General features: G+C 37.2%; 2 long non-coding RNA genes across 2 annotated transcripts; both read right to left on the reverse strand.

Moving 5' to 3' along the window:
- Nucleotides 1–5,563: 5,563 nt before the first annotated feature.
- Nucleotides 5,564–9,511, reverse strand: LOC144969612 (uncharacterized). Its single transcript, XR_013644783.1, has 2 exons — nucleotides 9,092–9,511; nucleotides 5,564–6,426 (listed from the first exon to the last, which is right to left on the reverse strand). It is a non-coding gene; the product is annotated as an uncharacterized LOC144969612 (long non-coding RNA).
- A 142-nt stretch (nucleotides 9,512–9,653) lies between these two features.
- LOC144969613 (uncharacterized) lies at nucleotides 9,654–21,048 on the reverse strand. Its single transcript, XR_013644784.1, has 3 exons — nucleotides 20,659–21,048; nucleotides 14,252–14,391; nucleotides 9,654–9,881 (listed from the first exon to the last, which is right to left on the reverse strand). It is a non-coding gene; the product is annotated as an uncharacterized LOC144969613 (long non-coding RNA).
- Between the last annotated feature and the right edge of the window lie 377 nt (nucleotides 21,049–21,425).

Raw genomic sequence — 21,425 nt, forward strand, 5'->3', positions numbered from 1 at the left:
ATGAAGTTCTTCCAAATCAGACCACTGGGCAGTTACTGGTTCAGATGAATGACAAGGTAGAAATTCAGACATTTTGTTTTCTCAGTAATCCAGTTGTTTCGGATATAAACAGGTTCTCTGCAGAGTAAAGCCTTGAGTTTTTCGACGAATTCATCAGCTGAAGATTTCTGATACAAAAGTTGACTTTCTTATCATAACTTCAAATGGTGTTTCTGCTTTGACAAATCGAAGAAACTCTTCAAGCTGACTCCAACATTTAATCTCACTGATGAATGGGTGACGAATACGTTTCCCCAAATGATACATCTCATACGTCACCCTGGGATTTTTAGTTCCAGTGTTGTATTTAAAATATACTGCAAACTTGTGAATTTGACCTTTCCTCTCACTACTCAATAAAATATATGAATCATGTGATCCTGACGGAAGAGTGAAAATGGCACCACAATTTCCAACTTCACAACAAAATTTGTCATGAAAAGAATCATATTGAAATAAATCAGACTCCATGAAATCTGACATCTCATCCAAATCAACAGCTCGAGAGGCAGCAGTGGCTTTTGTAGTAATCCGATGTTGAGTTTGTGACGAGCTTGGTACACATGATTGGGGTACATTATGAAAAACAGAAGGTGGATCAACTGGAACAAAATATCGTCCTACACGAACCATTTTTGGATTATCAGGCCAATGTAGAGCACAAACTCCCATATGTTCCGTAACATCTTCAAAGTTAAGCTTATTTGGTAAGCATGAAATCCACTGTTTACGTTTCTGAATTTCCTTCGGAAATTTGTACACAGTTATTTTCAGATCAGCAGGTTGATCTCTGTAGCCAGTTCTACAATTGAAGACAGAGCACTTTCTACCCATTTTACAAAACAATTACTGTATGGAACAATATGGATAAAGAATTTAAAACTCCAACAACACAGTTTAAATGTATAAACATTTGAAAAGGAATTAAAAGTTAGAGATTCAGTAAATCTGACTGAAATGTGAAATTAGGGCTAATCAAAGATTCAAAGCCGGTACCAAACCGGTATATAGTCAGAGAGGAGATGTTTTATTAGCAAAAAATATTTGCCAATTAAGAATCAAGTCTTTGTGCGTGATTTGCTGGGTTTGTTGAATATAAATTATTGTTCAAAATATCTTTTAATTTTTAGACACTAAATATTAAAAGACGTGTCTCTTAAACTGAATTTCAACCAAGAAACATATTTTGACAAAGAATCAGTAACCAAACTTAATTCGCTTTGTCTAATAAAAACCAATATGGCAACTTTGTTGGAATTTCGGTTACACACTCCACAAGTGTGAACACACTATACGTTGAGCCCTAAACACACCTTGCGGTTTTTCTCTTCGGCTGGCCTGTCTCAGCCCGCCTAGCTGCTAAGCGATATTGCAATTGTTTCCCGACAGAGACGACGCTGTAAACAGTGAAGTACTCATTTTAACAATGAACAAGGTGAGAGAATGCGAGTAAATAGCCTTTTCCAAGGACTCAATTATGCGCCAGTCAGAGCGGGACTCGAATCCAGTACCGTCCGATCCAAATGCGAGTGCCATTTCACAAGACCACATGCATAGACGCACAAAAAAGTGATGAGAGAATATATGGGATAGCCCATTTAACTAGGGATGGCCTGATGTGCAAATTGGGTGGGATAGCCCTTATTATATAATGTAAATTCGTTGCTCAGTGATGCTGTTTAAATATGGACAACTCAGCCAACCCACTTGTTTTTAATAAAATAAGAGAATTCTGTAATGTAGTTGTTGCTTTCTTTTATGACTATCATCGTCAAGTACACTTATCATTCCACACAGAAAGTTTTGAAAAAAAATATTGAATAGTATTTGAGTAATTGGACATTTTTTGGGATCAAAATCTTCAATGTTGATTTTCTGAAAACAGTAAAATCTGAGATAGCCTACTTGTCCTTAAAAGCGTCCAAATAATGTATTCATTCATTCATTCATTCATTCATTCATTCATTCATTCATTCATTCATTACCTGTAAAAAAATAAAAAGTAAAAGCAAGAATTTAAGAACTTTTTTTTGGTTTTGTTTCTACATAGGTATCTCTGTGTTACTGGCATTGGCTGTATTCTTGAGTTATACAAGCACCAAATTACCTTATGCCGCGGATGGTATACCGGCTGTAACAAAGTACCTGGGCTTTCTTTATGCCAATTCTATTGTTGCTGTCATCCTCACTATCGTCAACGTGAGACTGCACAATTACATCAAAAATGTAAGTCGATTGGATTAAATCCGGCTATGTGGTCTTCTGCTATGACATTCTCCTTCGGATAGGAAGGTCTAGGGTTCGAGTCCCGCTCTGAGCGGCACATATTTGATTTTCTTGGAAAAAGATCTTTAATCACATTTTCTTACCGTGGTATTAGTGGTAGTAGTAGTAGTAGTAGTAGTAGTAGTAGTAGTAGTAGTAGTAGTAGTAGTAGTAGTAGTAGTAGTAGTAGTAGTAGTAGTAGTAGTAGTTGTAGTAGTAGTAGTAGTAATAGTAGTAGGCATCCTTCCGTCTCAAAAGACGAGGGTTTGCGCCCTGTATGACTTTGGTCTCATGAGTCTTGTTGAGAGCAGCGACAGGTGTGACTGCATGGCAGTCTCTACCGCAGTTGCTGCACACTTAGTTTGACTAAGTGTTTGGTGTTTGGTTCTGCTGCCTCTGTTTCCTCCTTGCTCTCCTCTCCTCTCCTCAATTTCTTTTTTCTCCTCTCCTCACCTCTCTTCACTCCCTCCCTCACATATCCCCAGCCACTGCGGTCGTCAGCAAGCGATTCCCACGTGTTTGAGTTTATGCCTGTCAGTTTCATGTCTCGTTTGCAGACATCATAGAAACGCAGAGCTGGACGGTCGGTTTGTCCACTCAGATATTAAATGAGTACCTGGTCGTTAACAGCTTTGTCTCTGTCAAAAAAAATTGTAATATGCCTAACAGCCGTCATGTTTCGTCCTACATGTTATATATTGCTGTCGGCCAGTGACCTTTTGTAAAGCGCTTTGAGCACGTCTTGTGGATATTGCGCATTATTAAAGCTCAGATTTATCAAATCTGTGTGGCTGTCTTTTGGAACTCTACTCGCAATCGGACTTGGCGGTCCTTGGTTCGAATCCTGCTGTGAACAATAGAAAGTTAAGCCCTTGCAAAATGATCTTTTCTCATGTTTTCTCCCCTTACTCCAGTTTGAAATAAGTGCCTGGCCTGTAACAGCGTTATTTTGTCGAAATATGAAATGTTTATACCGTATTGAAAGCGCCATGCCTTGTCTTACATGTTAAGCGTTACTGTTGGCTTTAGACCCTTTGTAAAGCGAATGGATCGAATTTTGTTATTGTTAATGCTATATTCTAAAAATCCTAAGTTCAACTTATTTTTTTGGTAATTATCCCCTTCCGCCACGACACATTATTTGTGGATCCAGGCATTCCACGATGGAATATCGATATGCCACCAAACAAGCGAGATGTCGATGACAACTTGAATCACCCATGTTGAACAGAGTGGGTAAATTGGGGGTTAATAATCTTGACCAAGGGAAAAGAATGGAAAGTGCCTGAAACGGGGCTTGAGCCCGTGACTTACCGGGTCACAGTGCAATACTTTAACCACTCGGCCACCCCCCCCCCCCCCAATATTTATGATCATGTGAAGCCGGCAACCGTTGTCGTTGTTTCTGTTGTCATTTTGATATGTTGCTGTCGTTGTTGTTATTATTGCTGTTGTTGTTGTTGTTCTTCTTCTTCTTCTTCTTCTTCTTCTTCTTCTTCTTCTTCTTCTTCTTCTTCTTCTTCTTCTTTTCCATATCCTACTCTCCTGTCTTCTTCTTCATTCTCATAGTTACACATAGTTTGGTGTAGTGGTCCGTTATATTTCCGGATGACAATCAATGTAATTAGTTTCTTAGCCAAGCCCACACCATCTATAAAATCAACATCATTTTACTCCTCAGCGCCCAAGCCAAGACAACCAACAATCAACAGCAAAAGAGAACGTCCAGCAACTTGACAAAAACGAAAACGAAAACAACGATAAGGCCCTACCCTATCCCTACGGCAAAGAGATAGGAACGAACAGACTGGTCTCAATAGCCATGTTAGAAAGTATTCTCAAATACGCAGATTTGATTAGTTTTGTGTTGATTACAGGAATCTGGGGTTTTATAACAGCCCAGTATTTCATATACGTTAGTTGGTGATAGAAGTAACTCTATAGTCTAAAGAGACAAACTCAGTTAATATGATGCATAATAATCGCAAGTATACGAGTACCAGGTCCAGTTTTGATTACAGGAATCCGGGGTTTTAAAACAACCCAGTATTCAATAACAAAGACCTGAGTTATATACGCTAGTTGGTGATAGATCTTAACTCAAGAGAAGTAAGAATTTCACTCAATAGCTTAGAATAGATAGAAAATGCTCTTAACTATTCGAACATTATTGGTTTTGTGTTGATTACAGGAATTTGGGGTTTTATAACAGCCCAATAGTTCATATACTTTAGTTGGTTATATACTATAACTCAATGGAAGTTCCAATAGTTTAGAACCAGTTACTATGCGTCATAACGAAGGAAGTGACGTCACAATTGAACCTTTTACCAAGATAGAACAAGAGTTTATAAACAATGGGTGTTCCTGTTTACTATTCTATATATCATTTTAATCTATCATTTTTTAAATTGCTGAGATACGTAGGATAAGAAATAAAAGTGTTATGTAAAAACTGGTTCCCATCTCATTGGAAGTGTAAAACCACTCTTCTGGAGGACTGGATAAATGCGGTGAGTAAATGATCTCATTCTCATGGTTTCAGAGTGATGGCATCTTATTTTATAATTGTCCTTAGAACCTGCCTGTACATCCTGCTACAAAACTAGTTATGCCATCTTATGATTCAATGTGAATAGTTGAAATGGTTTGACAAAGTACCAAATGCTGACCTTTGGACAAGAACAAAGCAAGAGCAAATAGAATGGATGTCCAGGTCAGACGCAGAAAGTGGCGATGGGTTGGCCATACCCTGCGGAAAGAGCCCTGTAATATAACCAAGCAGGCTCTCGAATGGAACCCACAGGGCAAAAGGAAACGGGGTCGTCCAAAACAGACTTGGAGGAGAAGCTTTCACCAAGATTTGTGCGTCTCAGATCTTACCTGTAGGAAGGCAAAGGTCTGTGCCAAGGACAGAAGAAGATGACAGAGTGCTGTTCAGTAGCCAAGAGGCATAAGTCATGATTCAATATATGTAACCTATTCATGATAAATTAGTCTTCCGAAGGACCTGTTATATAAAAACTTCCAAAGATTTTGGAACCGGTACAGTAGAATGTCGTGTACCATCACGACTTTTCTTCCCCAATTGCCGGCTGTCATATTGATACAAAATTAAAGAAATATCGCGTGATGGAAACCAAACAAAAAAAGAAGGAATATGCAGGTCCCTGTGGTCGAGTCCATGTATTTTCATTCTAATTTACATACTGTATATTATATCAAATAAATAAATAGTTTAAGTGCGAGTGCATAGTTTGAAAATGAATAAACTGTTTATTACGCTCGACACACAATATTGAAGAAGTTGATCATAATTATACTTGAAATAGTTCATAAATAGCTACTTTTATTTTTAAAAACTTGAGCATATTATTAGTATGTACTACCATATTGTGGAAATGATCATCGATAGAGACGGAATCAATAAATCAAATTTTGAGCCATCAACGAAATTGTGTGATCGTCTGGGGTAGTTGTTGTTGAGTCGTGATTACGTCATTGCAGATATTCTACAAAAAAATATTTTAATCAACGGGCAATAGAATTAGCCTGAAATTGAAGAAATTGTTTGCAAGTTGCTCGTATATCAGACAGTAAAGAATAGTTTGATAATTCTTAAATTTGACAGTAATTCTGTGCTGGATGAAAAAAATAATAATTTGACATGAGCTCCTACGGAACAATGGTGATCCCATACCATAATTTTCTTAAAGAATTTGTTTTGTTTTGTTTTTTGTTTTTTGTTTGTTTTTTTTGTTGGTTTTCTTTTTTTTTGTTTTAATCTTTTAATATTTTTTTTAGTTTTTGTTTATTTTTATTTATTTTTTAATTTGCGGGGGGGGGGGGGGATTTGTTTTTTTCTCTTAATATTTCATTTTCTTCAAAACAAAATAGAAATAACAATATATTTACAAAAAACAATTGACATGAAGTCTAGCACGCACACACACACACACACACACACACACACACACATTACGCAAACACACACGCGCTTACTACATACTCTATCTCTCTATCTAATGTATCCATCTATCTGTTTCTCTTTCTTTCTTTCTCTCTCTCTCCTCCATATTCCATAGTTTGCATGTGTACAGGTCTACCGCCACTCAAGACCAACTGGGGAGGAAAACAAAATAAGAAAATGATGACAATTTCAGCTTGAGCTTTTGAACTTTTATATAGAGTAATATCCCCTAAATGTGCTCTAAGTGCTTTACAAGGGGTCCCTGTCCAACAACAACACTTAACAGGTAGGAAGTGACATGACGCCAGTTAGGCAATATTATTACAATTTTTTCGGACAGAGACAATGCTGTCAACGGCCAGATACTCATTTTACACCTGAGGACGATGAGAGAATGTGAGTAAAGAGTCTTCCAAGGACTCGACTATGCGCCGAGCGAGGCTCGAACCCAGGGCCTTCCGATCCGAAAGCGTGTGTCATACCACAAGACCACATAGCCACGCAATTAGGCCTTTCATAAAAAAAGGAAGTTTTCACTGTTACAATCTGCAGAATAATAGCGTGACTCAGAGGCATGGTCTTTGCTTCGTACCCGAAAGGTACAGAGTTCGATCTCCCGCCGCTGTGCTGTGTGGCCTTGAGCAAGTCACTTCGCCCAAGCTCAATTTGCGCTGCACTGATATGACCCATGGGTTATTCCAGTCTGCCTTTGGAATAGACCCTAACAAATTTCCCCTATGGGATGAATAATGGGAATTTTATCAATTTTTTAATTTATATTACATCTAATCTAAAAAAAAAGTTAAGCTTTTATATAGGGCAATATCCACTAAACGTGCTCAAAGCACTCTACAAGGGGTCCCTGGTCAAAAGCAACATTTAACATGTAGGACGAGACATAACGCCTGTGAGGCGATATTACAATTTTTCGGACAAAGACAACGCTGTTAACGGCCAAGTACTCATTTTACACCTGAGTACGGTGAGAGAATGTGAGTAAATAGCCTTTTCCAAGGACTCAACTATGCGCCGAGCGCGAGGCTCGAACCCAGGACCTTCTGATCCGAAAGCTAGTGTCATACCACTAGACAACATAACCGCACAGTCTAAAACCAGTCGTGTCTCTTGTCGAGTCCATATCGACGTACAGATATTTGCAGGTCTGACAACCCAATTCCTTATGGGCTCATTATTGTAATGGAAACCTCAAAGAATGACATCCGTAAAATATTGTCCACTACAACAATGTTAAAATAGACTCAAAAGCGGGTTCGGATGTCAGACCTGCATATATGTAGACGTCGGTCTATATACTTCTGCGTTTTAAAAAAAATCAACAAAGACATAAGTCTGTATTAAACAGATGATAAATCGACATTCAAATTATTCTACATGGTTACTTTTATCTCATAGAGCTGTAATTTTTCATAGCTCTATAAATATTTTGAAGGTCCCGATAGCTCAGTTGGTAAAGCACTCGCTTCAACGCAAAGCGGCCGAGATCGATCCCGGGTGCAGTGGGGATTTTTATGATTTACTCTGCCCATCCATCAGTGATTGGGTAGCTGGGTCTGAAGATATGGTGGAAAGTATTTTGCGATAGAAAAGAGTCCAATTGAAAAGATAACAAGCAATTTCTATTGTCCGTTTCACGCTTTCCAAACCGTGATAAATTCCTGCTCCGGCTAATGGGCGTTTTTTTTAAAGATAAGTTAAAAATTACCAAATTGTCTAAGGAGATAAAGTTGTTCTATATAGAGCAATATCCACTAACCGTGCTCAAAGGGCTTTACTAGGGGTCCCTAGCAACACTTAAATTGTAGGACGAGACATGACGCCTGTTAGGCGATATTACAATTTATTTCTGACAGAGAAAACGCTGTTAACGCCCAGGTACTCATTTTACACCTGCATGAGAGAATGTGAGTAAAGAGCCTTTTCTAAGGACCCAACTATGCGCCGAGCAAGGTTCGAACACAAGACTTTCCGATCCGAAAGCGAGTGTCATACCACTAGACCACATGGACCCAGGTATTAGCGCCTGAATATTGTTGTTTGAATATGTTTGTAAACTCCTTTTCTATTTGGGAATGACTTCACGGTCTTTGAAAACCCCTCCTAAATTTACTAAACAAAAATAAATATAACAGATTTTTTTTATTAATAAAGAAGAAAATAATAAAACACGGAACGTTTCGGGCTCGACTCAAAGCCACCCTTTAGCCAATCACAAAATACAATGAAAACATAAATGCATATTTATAATATATTTATGACTTCACTATTTGCATGCTGTTTTGTTTCTTTGTTTTTTTGTGTTTTTATTTTGTTTTTTTTGGTGGCCTTTTTTTTAAGTTGTTGGTGGCTGAAAGGGTTGTTTTAGCCCGAAACGTTCCGCGTGTAGTAGTTTATTTATTTTTAAAGCTGTTATATTCATTCTTGAGTTTTTTTCTTCTGTTACAGTCCAGAGCTGCAAGCGCAACTGTCCTATCATGTCTTAACTCTCTCCTTATCAGCCATTTTAAGAATTTTCCCCAAAACTTCAAACCCAACTAACACAATAATAAATTTTATATCACTCTGACATAATAGCAGTAAAGTTCTTGAGGTTAATTATTTCTTTAGCAAATGATGCACTACAACACACTTTTCATTTTTTTTTCTTTTTGTGCAAAAGAAATTTGAATAAGAAAAATGTTGGTCGCATCGTAACGAACGTGGCGATTTTCCTATAGTTGGTAAAAATAAAAGGGTTAAATTTAATTCAAAAATGACAAGATGAAAAAGTAGTAAAAAATAAATAAATATAATACGTACACATCCGAAACTGAATCCTCTCCATCTTGCTAATGCTTTTGTGGAGGTTCATTTTTAACAGGTGGATTGTCGACTGGAGAATAGCATCTGGATTGGCAGATCTCGACCATACTTCATACATGCTATCCACTGTTGTATCGATCATAGTGTTGATTCGAGAGGATTCCTCTCCAAAGATCCGGTTCCATTCTCTCAGAGTTTCATCGGCTTCATCTACAACCATATTATCTCTTTCATCGTCGTTTCGAAACAATAGATGTTCAATATCTTCACTGCTCCAACCAAATGAAGATGAAGATTCTTCTTCCTCTTCTTCTTCTCCTCCTCCTCCTCCTTCTTCTTCTTCTACTTCTCCTTCTTCTTCTTCTTCTTCTTCTTCTTCTTCTTCTTCTTCTTCTTCTTCTTCTTCTCCTTCTTCTTCTTCTTCTTCTTCTTCTTCTCTTCTTCTTTCTTCTTCTTCTTCTTCTTCTTCTTCTTCTTCTTCTTCTTCTTCTTCTTCTTCTTCTTCTTCTTCTTCTTCTTCTTCTTCTTCTTCTTCTTCTTCTTCTTCTTCTTCTTCTTCTTCTTCTTCTTCTGCGACTACTACTTCAAATTCTTCTTCTTCTTCTACTACTTCCAATTCTTCTTCTACTACATCAAATTCTTCTACTACTACATCCAGTTCTTCTTCTTCTACTACTTCAGATTCTTCTTCCATTTCTGCTTGTTGTTCAAATTCTGCTTGTTGTTCAAATTCTGCTTGTTGTACAAATTCTTCTTCCATTTCTTCTTCTTCTGCCATCACATGTTCCTACATTATGAGAGAATAGAAACATTTTATTATTATTTCATTTTTGCAAAAATTACATTTTCAGACATTTTAACTCAATCTTCATGAAACGTGGATCATGATAATGTAGTTGATAGATTACTCATTTCATTAGTAAAGATATATCCGGGGTGAAGTTGAGATTTTTTCCTGTTCACCCCCCCCCCCCCCCCCTCACTCTAAAACTCTAAAGTATTTTAATAAATCAGGTAGAAGGGAAAGTATTACTTTGATTGAAAACCACCACATCATCATCACAACTACCACTACATCAACCAGCACCATATCATCATGATGTATGTTTGTCTGTAGGCATGTTTGTCTATAATATATTATTATTATATTTATCCGATAAACAAAAGAAAGTGGAGAAGGAGACGGAGGAAGAAGAGGAGCAGGGGGAAGAAAAGAAGCAGAAACAACAGGAGCAAGAGGAGGAGGAGGAGGAAGAAGAAGAAGAAGAAGAAGAAGAAGAAGAAGAAGAAGAAGAAGAAGAAGAAGAAGAAGAAGAAGAAGAAGAAGAAGAAGAAGAAGAAGAAGAAGAAGGGAGTAGAACAAAGGAGAGAGAGAGAGATTAGAGAACAATAAGAAGGAGGAGGATAAAAATGTAAGGAGGTGCAACAGACGCAGCAGGAGGGCGAGGAGGAAAAAGAGTAGCTTAGGAAGTTGGAGAAGAACATAGGTGGAAATTCCCCGCTTGAAACCCGCTAATTTCCTATTTGATTTCCATAAATTTTGACATAAACTAAAAATACTACTGTCATCACCGTTATCATCAACATCATTATTATATTGCTTCTACTACAAACACAACCAGCACTCCATCACCTCCATCATCATCATTACTGCTACCATTATCACAATCACAAATATCACCACCACCATCATCATTAACAACCACAGCTGAACTTTGACCCATGCACCACCATCACATTGTCATCACTACTACCACTACCACCACGACCACCGCCACACCTTCATCAATACTGCCACCAACACCACCATATCATCATCACTACTACCACTACCACCGCCACACCTTCATCAATACTGCCACCAACACCACCATATCATCATCACTACTACCACTACCATCACGACCACCGCCACACCTTCATCAATACTGCCACCAACACCACCATATCATCATCACTACTACCACTACAACAATAACCACCACATCGTCATCACTGGTACCACTACCAAAACCAACACATCATCATCACTACTACCATCACTACCACTACCACCACCACCTCACCCCATCATCATCATAACTACCAGCACCACCACCACATCGTCACCACTAATATACCACTACCACCCCGCATCACCATCACCATCATCACCATCCATTACAACCTCCACCACCATGTTATCATCACTACTACTACTACTACTACTCAAATAATAATGCGACTACCAACACCACACAACCATCACTAAAACAACTACAACCAACACCACCACTACATCCTCATCACTAAAGTACAATTTCACATCTGAAAATCAATATTGACAACCAAAAACACTATCTATGAGGTAAACTATTCCTGTAGAATATAATAACACGACGACCTTGCGAAATAAAGGGGACGTAATCAAATATTTACGTCACCCCATAAAGAGGGGGGAAACTAGAATAGATTATCTCTTTATGAATCATATCTGATAATAATAATAATAATAATAATAATAATAATAATAATAATAATAATAATAATACAGTCCAAACCGGTTCATTGGTAAGGCTCGGTTCCCGACGAAATCGTCCCAATTAAGAGGCATACATAGGCAGCAACAATGAAAATGGGCAATTTTTTTCAGATTTACAATAGTCCTTTCTTTATTTATCCAGACTGGTTAAACAACTTCTGATGGAAACTGTATTCAATTTCTGATGGGAGTTATATTGGTTGATTTAAACTTTAGTTGTTTCGCTTAGATTTGGTTTGGGGTTTTCTATGTGTGTGGGTTTGTTGTTTTGTTTGGGGGTTTTCTGTGTGGATTTGTTGTTTTGTTTTGAATTTCTATGTGGGTTTGTTGTTTTGTTTGGGGGTTTTCTATGTGGATTTGTTGTTTTGTTTTGAATTTCTATGTGGGTTTGTTGTTTTGTTTGGGGGTTTTCTATGTGGGTTTGTTGTTATGTTTGGGGGTTTTCTATGTGGGTTTATTGTTTTGGTTGGGGGTTTTCTATGTGGGTTTATTGTTTTGGTTGGGGGATTTCTATGTGGGTTTATTGTTTTGGTTGGGGGATTTCTATGTGGGTTTATTGTTTTGGTTGGGGGTTTTCCATGTGGATTTGTTGTTCTGTTTGTGGGGGTTATCTTTGTGTGTGGGTTTGTTTGTTTTGTTTGCGGGTTTTCTATGTGTGTGTGTTTTATTTGGGGGTTTTCTATTTTTGCGTGTTTTTTTGTTTTGTTTGGGGCGTTTTCTCTGTGTGTGGGTTTGTTTGTTTTGTTTGGAGGTGGGAGGTTTCTATGTGTTTGGGTTTGTTTGGGAGTTTTCTATGTGTGGGTTATTTTTGCTTTGTTTTGTTTGGGGGCTTTTGTCTGTGTGTAGGTTTGTTTTATTTCTTGTTTGTTTTTTTTTTTTTGTTGTCGTTTGCGTTTTGTTTGTTCCTTCAAAGAAAACTATACTGAATTTTTCCCCAATAAATGTCATACCCTTTCTAATCCCAAAACCGCTTAATTCGGACAGCCCGTCGCTTAATGGTGACGGAATTTGACAGTGCCTGTTCCCATAAAAGAGCTTTTTCGTTGACGTCAATCATTTCACACAATGCAAATTAGTCTAATTGAACGATCGACCGGGTGTGTGGTTCATCACAGAGAACAATAGAATTTACCTGTATCTCATGTTAGTGTCTATCGCGACAGCCAATCATATATGATTGTGATATGTGATCGTACCGTTTGTTACCGTCACCACAGGGATTCAAAACATAGAATTCACCCGTATCCCTTGTCAGTTCATCGACTGCCATTGTCATGGTCATATGTAAATGGCCCCGATGCTAGGTTCGCAGATACACTGACCAAAGGTGCGATTGGTAATGAGTGATGGGTGTGTTTGATTAAGACAGTCGTCACTGCCAAATGGTTTGTTTGTTCAATGAGTTGAATGGGTTGACAATTCATTCTTAATCTGTTGCTTTCTTCTTCTTCTTCTTCTTCTTCTTCTTCTTCTTCTTCTTCTTCTTCTTCTTCTTCTTCTTCTTCTTCTTCTTCTTCTTAAGTCTGTAACTTCAGATTTTGAAGATTCCACAGACACAGTAGTTTTCTTTCAACCGTTATGATCAAAAATAAAAATTAAAAAAAAAGAAAAGAAAGAAAACAAAAAACAAAAACAACAGAAACTTGAAGAGCACGAAAGTAGTGATGAAGAGGATACCCCTCTAATGACATAGTCAAAAAAAAAACCCCAAAAAAACGTGAAATGATGAAGCTGTTGCGACAATTTGTAGCAGAAAGAACTCTGACCCCCCCCCCCCCCCCCCCCCCCCCACCCCCCCCCCCCCACCTGACAAAGTTTGTGGATCAGATTAGCAATCAAGTGGCCCCTGAAGTAACCCCAAAAAATGATGTAATACTGTGGCCTTGTGGCCCTAAAACATGAATAAAAGGGGGGAGAAAATCTGAGAAGAAACTTTTCTTTTTGCCTTCCTGCACAGCTGCAAACAATCTGGGGTATAATATCACTGAATTTGGTGAGCATGTTGGTGTTCAGGGTGGCACAGAAGCGATTATGTCTCTGTCCCGATTAATCGGCGTCCCCAACACCGGCTTGGACTGTAGTAATAATAATAATAATAATAATAATAATAATAATAATAATAATAATAATAATAATAATAATAATAATAATAATGATAATAATAATAATAATAATAATAATAATAATAATAATAATAATAATAATAATAATAATAATAATAATTATTATTATTATTATTATTATTATTATTATTATTATTATTATTATTATTATTATAATTAATAATAATAATAATAATAATAATAATAATAATAATAATAATAATAATAATAATAATAATAATAATAATAATAATAATAATAATAACAATAATAAAAAGAAATTCAGCAATTTTAATTTACAAGAGAAACAGTAAAAAAAAATGTAAGGCAAATGATGGTCATTGTTATAATTTAAGTTTTAAAATTGATTACCGTAGAGGAAAGAGAGAGAGAGCGAGAGAGAGAGAGAGAGAGAGAGAGAGAGAGAGAGAGGGAGGGGATAAAAAAAGAGAGAGAGAGAGAGAGAGAGAGAGAGAGAGTAAAGTCATAAAACCTGTTAAAACCAGAACATCAAAGTATTGAATGTTTTCCTACCTCCATCTCGGTGCTGACCTCTACGATGTTACTACAAACATCCATACATAGATCACAAGCATAGAATATCGAGGAACCATCCATAGTCTGTTGACAACTGCACTGTCCAGCATTGGGCGGAGCTTCCACAACCTCCATATCTGAGTGAATATAGATAGAATGCGCTTGTTTAAGCTAAAAAAAAACTCACAACATTGCAATCCTGAAGTATAACTTATAACGGACCAACACACAAAACTTTGAACGTTTATAGTCTGGTTAATACAGTTTAGTGAGAATTACTCATAAACACGGATGGCAGAAAGCAACAACAAAGACCTGATGACGTCAATTTCATACTATCTATAAACAAGAAATAATATCTCAATGAAATCAACTCTATGTCATTAATTTTGATTTCAAGTTTCAAAAAAATAATAATAAATAAAATTCCCTTTATTCATCCCCAAGCGGAAATTTGTCTTTAGGGTCTATTCCAAAGGAAGACTGGAATAACCCAGGCGTCCGCCGCAGAGCAGCGCTGCAAAGTGAGCTAGGGCGATGTGACTTGCTCAAGGCCACACAACACAGTGGTGGGCGATCGAACTCGGTACCTTTCGGGTAGGAAGCAAAGACCGTACCGCTGAGTCACGCTGCCCCCACGATGCCCATGATTTAGAACCAATTGGACTTGGGCTACGTTTACATAATAAATAACAATGCGAAATTGAATGTAAGCTTCAATCTAATAATATACGAAAACAGGTTAAATGGACGTTTCGGGTTTCCTCTTTATCAACAAAACAGGATGAATGAAACACTACAGACGAATGGGATAATGAGATACCACATTATCTCATTAGTCTGTGGTGTTTCATCTATCCTGTTTTGTTGATAAAGGGGAAAGAAAAAAGAAAGAAAAAAAAAAAGGACTGCACGAGAGATCTCAAAATCAAAACGTCGAATGCCAGTAAAAAAAAGTGACGCAATCTGAATACCAAAAGAGGAAAAAAAATTCACTTGAAGTTATGCAAAAAAATGTTATTATTAGCATTAACTTAATCCTAGAGATTTTTGCTACTTTTTAAAATTGGAAAGAAAATTATTAAAAATGAGCATATACATAGATATTATCATGCAAAAACTAAAAACATTAGTTTTGATAGTACGCCTATAATTTGTCTCATAAAAAAAAGTACTAAATAGGCATGGGGTAAACTACGGATATAGTCGGTGTTAGGGTTGAGTGAGTTAATGATAAATACTGTTAGGTATCATTAAGAGATTATCACTCACATAACATTTATGCAGAAACTTATTCTACTTATTTTTTAATGAACCAATTTCTCTTCACCTTACAATGTTATCAGGCCTACCTTTGGATGAAAAAGTCTTGTTTTTAACCCAAACAAAAAAAAAATCTTCACACTTCCATAAGGGGGGGGGGGGGGGGGGGGGGGGGGGGGGGGTGAGCGACACTAAAGGGGCATTTTTTTTTATTTGATGAAATATTTTAAACTTCTGTGTACAGTCATAATGTATATGTTTGGGAAGGATGATTGCATACAATTTTTTTTTCGAAAAAAGTTTCCCGTTGCTATGGAAAAGCCGCCATATTGAGCAATAAACAACAAATCTCAAAAGTCAAAGGCTTTTTTGTTTATCAACCGATTGCCATAATATTTTGGCCAGAGGTAGAAAAAATAAAAATAAAAAGGCTCTAGAAGCCGATCTCTTATTTTTAAATTAGATCTAGAAACTTAAAAAATTAACTTCAGTTATTACTCGATTATTCCCCTTGAAAAAAAAGTTACACAAATGCAAATTACTCATAATTTATTTTTTTTCAAAATTCCGGCTTCTAGAGGACATGCGTATTTGTATAACACTCATTTGTAGAAAGTTTGAAGAAGATTGGTTGAAAACTGAGGGTGGAGTTAGGTTTTTAGTGGCGAAAAATGGAGTTTGGAGAAAAATGCATATAAAAGTAAAAATTGGCATATATTTAACAATACCATAGGTCACAAAATATATTATTTTGAAGAAAAAACACAGAATAAGAAGTTCTCCTGTCAATTTTTATGCAGACAAATGGTCACATGACAACATATCAAAATCTAATTTTATCCAACTGGGTCAAATTTAATCGTTTTTAATGTCGCTCCCTCCCGAGGGAACAAACCAAATAAGTTTACCCCAATCTTCTTCATTTTTCTAAACTTTAATGATGATATTTCACAATACTAGAGCCATGACCAAGCCAAGCGTAATATTGTCACATAAGGTAGATTATCTTCTACTCTTCTGACATGTTTTCTGCATAAAGCAACTTAATAATTAAGTTAATTTCGTCACAAAAAACTATCCCTATTTCATAATGTATCCAGGTTCTATGTCATTCTATTGGGAATGAGATTAGCGGAAGAGTAGCGTCCCTTGATTGGACGTCACCTCGCGGACGAGGACGAGAGACCATGCGCACAACCAACATGATGTTCTCTCTCTAATAACTTTTCCGCCGGTGACGTCACAGACTATGGGTGACGTCCAATCAAGGGAAGCTACTCTTCCGCTAATCTCATTCCCTATAAAATCCTTTGATTAATTAACTATGCTACAACTAGGGCAAACAGTAGAACTAATCCCCGGTGTGACTTTCAACCCCCATGTAAGTGTTTTACAAATCGGCCCATTCTTAAAACAGAAACTTCAAATTCGGAGACTTTTTTTATATCTCCCCCCCCCCCCCCCCAATGGCCTGGTCTAATTTTGTTTCCCTGGTGTAAATAGTTTGACCACCACAAAACAGGTTATGTAAACCACGGAAATTTGTCCTTTTGTAGATAATAAAGATGTATTATTATTATTATTATTATTATTATTATTATTATTATTATTATTATTATTATTATTATTATTATTATTATTATTATTATTATTTATCATTTTTATTTATTTATTATTATCATGATTATTATAATTATAATAATAATTATTATTATCATTATTACTATTGTTATTATTACACACAGTTTTGCGAGTTGGTATGTTATAACTGGCTGGTGGATATCGTGAGTATGTGACCTAAACGCAAAGCATAAATACCCCAGCCAGCCTCCCGTAGCTTTGGCATCTGTCAATCATATTATGTCATATGCCAATGTAAAAACTATGCTCAGAACACTACACTGGCTGCCCGTTTGAGCCAGAAGCGAATACAAAATTTCCCTTTTTTTCTTTCAACGCACTAAATTCCCGATCTTCAAGCTCCATTCAAAAACTTGTGGTCTCCTACTCCCCAATTCACCAGCTTAGGTCATCGGAGATCCAGCTACTAAAAGTGCTAAAAACACGATTTTACTCATTTCGGCGATAGATCTTTTTACAAAGCAGGAACTACCATTTGGAACTCGCTTCCTTTGTCAGTAAGGCTCTCTGGCAGCGTACAAAATTTTAAGAAAAATCTAGACTCATCTTTTCAATAAATTATTATTCTTGGCATTTTCTTATTGATGAGTAAATTATACGTTTTATTTTTTTATTCCATTTTGTTGAATGTCAATTTCATTTTGTAAAACTTGCATAGTTAATGTGTGCGTCTGTTGTATGTGTATGTTTGGCTCGGTACGAGTGTGTTTTTGGTTTGACAATTATATTGTAAAGCGCTTTTAGGCTTCGGCATAAAAGAACACTTTATTATTATTTGTGCCAAGGAAATTGTTCACTGACTCAGAAGTTTTGAAAATATATAATTAATAAACATATTTTTCTAATTTCAACAATTTTGGAGTCGGCACATAGCTCTTGGTATCAAACCTATTGTAAATAAGTTGACGCTGATCAAAAATCTGAAGTCAGAACTGCGAAAAAACGTTGTCCATTTTTTGCATACTGCCACGCCCCCGATCACTGATCGCTCAAGAAAATGGGACTAGCCGGATTTTCGAGCGACCGACCGCCACCACGCTTGCCCCCCCCCCCCCCCCCCCCCTACCACTAATTATTACATCAGTCACAATCGTATGAAATCGTTTTTATTTAATTGCCAAAACGCCAATTTTTATCTTTAAAAGTACGAAGCGGCAAAGACTTTTTTCTTTAAGTTTTGTATTTTTTTAATAAAAATAAAATAAAAAGGCGATATATGCGGCAAAGACAAGCGGAAGACAAAATTATGCGGATACGGTGGCATTTTCCTGGAGATACACATTACTTATTACAGTCCAAAGCTTAGTAGGTTCTATATTATGCCCTTCACACGGGCAAACGTGCCTTTTGGCGTATGGTTATGGTTGAAAAGAAAATGTAAAGATAAATCGAGTCGGGAAAGCATCGAGTCTTGCTGTCTTGCCAAAGTGATCTTATCAACGATCAGGTAACCAAAGGCTGTCTATTGTGTCATATGATAACAAAGGACAATTTAATTGAACTGTGCGGCTATGCGGTCTAGTGGTATGACACTCGTTTTCAGATCGGAAGGTCCTGTGTTCGGGTTCGAGCCTCGCTCGGCGCATAGTTGATTGAGTTCTTGGAAAAGGCTCTTTACTTTACTCACATTATCTCACCGTACTCAGGTGTAAAATGAGTACCTGGCCGTTAACAGCGAGGCACGAACCCAGGACCTTCCGATCCGAAAGCGAGTGTCATACCACAAGACCACATTAATACTATCTAGATAAGGAAAATCTTTCAATAACTAACTACTACTTGGACTGCAGCCAGGTGCTTGTCTTGCCTTGGGCGTCCCATTGAAGATGTAAACAATGGGGCAAGGATATTGTACCAGTCGACTCGCTCTGAGCTTGTCCAGACGATAATACCCGTAGGCTAAATGACACGCCAGCACAATGGGATGGTAAACAACACGCCTGTACTAATAATTGTGTTTCAATATCCTTTTGTCAATTCACACATTAAACACCAAGGGCCATTTTAGATCAAATTAGACAGGCGTGTATCAGAGTCAAACAACAATGATTGAGTTGAGACGACGTATATTTATTTTCAGGTCTGATAACCCAATTCCACATAGGCTCATTCCTGTAATGGAACTCTTAAAAAAAAATGACGCAAAATATTGTCCATTACAAAATTGTTAAACTAGGCCCATAAGTGAGTTCGGATTTCAGACCTGCATATAATAAGTACACATCGAGCTGAGATGATCATTTTAATACTCAACGGTTGCGGCTACTCGGACTCAAATTCCAATGCGCATGTACACCCAACAGATTATTTGGACTCATTCTGAATAGTCTCCCATGGCAGCATAGTTTATTTGCTTTTATATATTTTCTTTATTGTTATTATATAAAATTAATGAAAATAAAAATTACGATTTTAGTTACTATCAACGGCAAGTCTAACCCCTCTAACGAGAAAAGACACTATCTTAGAACAATTGTAAGTCCAGAGAGAACTTTAAAAAAAAAACTCTTCAAAAGTAACAAAAGTCAGTCAAAGTAACTATGGTATAAATTAAAAGCTTTTCTAACAACATAACACGATGTCCACTTAAAATTAGGTAAAAGAAAAACAGCATTGGGATAGTGTGAGACATGCACAATCCTTCTACAGTCCAAAGTATGGGGTATGAGCTGAGACAGTGTGATATGGGCAAAACAGAATTTCTTCTGAACTCTTTTTCTATTTCTTTATCAGTTCCACCCTCTGCCTTCTGCCCACATTACGTATGTCCTCCCTCTGTATGCGCACGCACATAGGAGTCCGAATAGCCACGGGAGACTATTCAGACTCGAGTCCGATACTTAATTGTAATCAGACACGCCGTAAGTGGGAGACCTGGTCTCCTATTGGTAGAGCACTCGTTTCACGCGTAAGGAAACGGGATTGAATCTGGTTAAAATTGAGGTTTTTTCTGCCCCCCCCCCCCCACACACACACACCCCTGTCCACCCAGGAGTGATCGGGTAGCTGGGTCTGTTAAATCTGGAGGAAAGCACGTTTGCGATAGCCTTATGTCATATAGATTAAAAGATATTTAGATTGTAAAACAGATAAATAAATAATTTGATAGATAAACTTCAAAAGTTATATAGGTGATCAAAAATCAAATTGAGAATGAAAATAGAATTGACAATTTTGAACATAATGCGCCTATGTGGTCTAGTGGTATGACACTCGCTTTCGTATTGAACAGTCCTGGTTTCGAGCCTCGCTCGGTGCATAGTTGATTCCTTGGAGAAGGCTCTTTACTCACAATCGCTCACCGTACTTAGGTGTAAAACGAGTTCCTGGTCGTTAACAGCGTTGTCTCTGTCTGAAAAAAATTGTAATATCGCCTAACAGGCGTCATGTCCCGTTCTTCATGTTAAATGTTGCTGTTGGCCAGGGACCCCATGTAAAGCGCTTTGAGCACTTTTAATGGATATTGCGTTATATAAAAGATCAATTTTGTTTAAACTTACCCATTTCCTCTTGCTGGTCGGTGACGAGACTTGAAATGTCACAATCCACTTTGAAGAAATTTTGAAGAAGCAAAGAAATATTATAAAATGTTTAAATGTGATTTAAATAGATAAGATCTATCTCCTGAAGAAATGGATGAAATCCAGATTATGAAACCAATGTGTCCGCTTTGAAATCACAAATCGATGAAGGATACCGGTCAGGTGAATACTGAAAGCAGAAGAAATTGTCTTCGTGTTCAACATGGAAGCATTCAAAACACCTTGTCCGATCGTCCCAATGTATACTACAGAGGAGCATTAAGCGCTAATATGACGGTGCTAACCCAAATAAGAAGACGAAAAAGTGAACCGTCAAAAGAAATGGGTAGAGATCTAGACAAGTGTGTATGAAAATGTGCAATGTGTAGAAATGTGTAAACGTCTTGATTGGTCAAGCCATCTACGACGTCATAACACGTCACCCAATCAAATCAATGCACTCCGACAGTGCAGTCAGAATGCCATATATGGGTGTCTGGATATCATCGGTCACCATCCGAAACAAGGTGGCGGATTAATGACCACCTCCCACAGACTCTCTCACTAATCCGTGCACCGCAGTGCGCAACTTTGTTTTCTTTTGTTTTGTTTTGACACGGTTCAATGATTTTGTAAGTTTTTGGAATCCTCAACACGAAACTACTGAAATGTCATGGGGATTTTATGACGAAAAAAAATTATATCTATATATTTGTACGAGGGTATTAAAATCGCAAGAAATTTAA

The sequence above is a fragment of the Berghia stephanieae genome, chromosome 3 (assembly GCF_034508935.2).
Source record: "Berghia stephanieae isolate SIO BIC M18660-M18661 chromosome 3, UCSD_Bste_1.3, whole genome shotgun sequence".
Classification (NCBI taxonomy): Eukaryota; Metazoa; Mollusca; class Gastropoda; order Nudibranchia; family Aeolidiidae; genus Berghia; species Berghia stephanieae.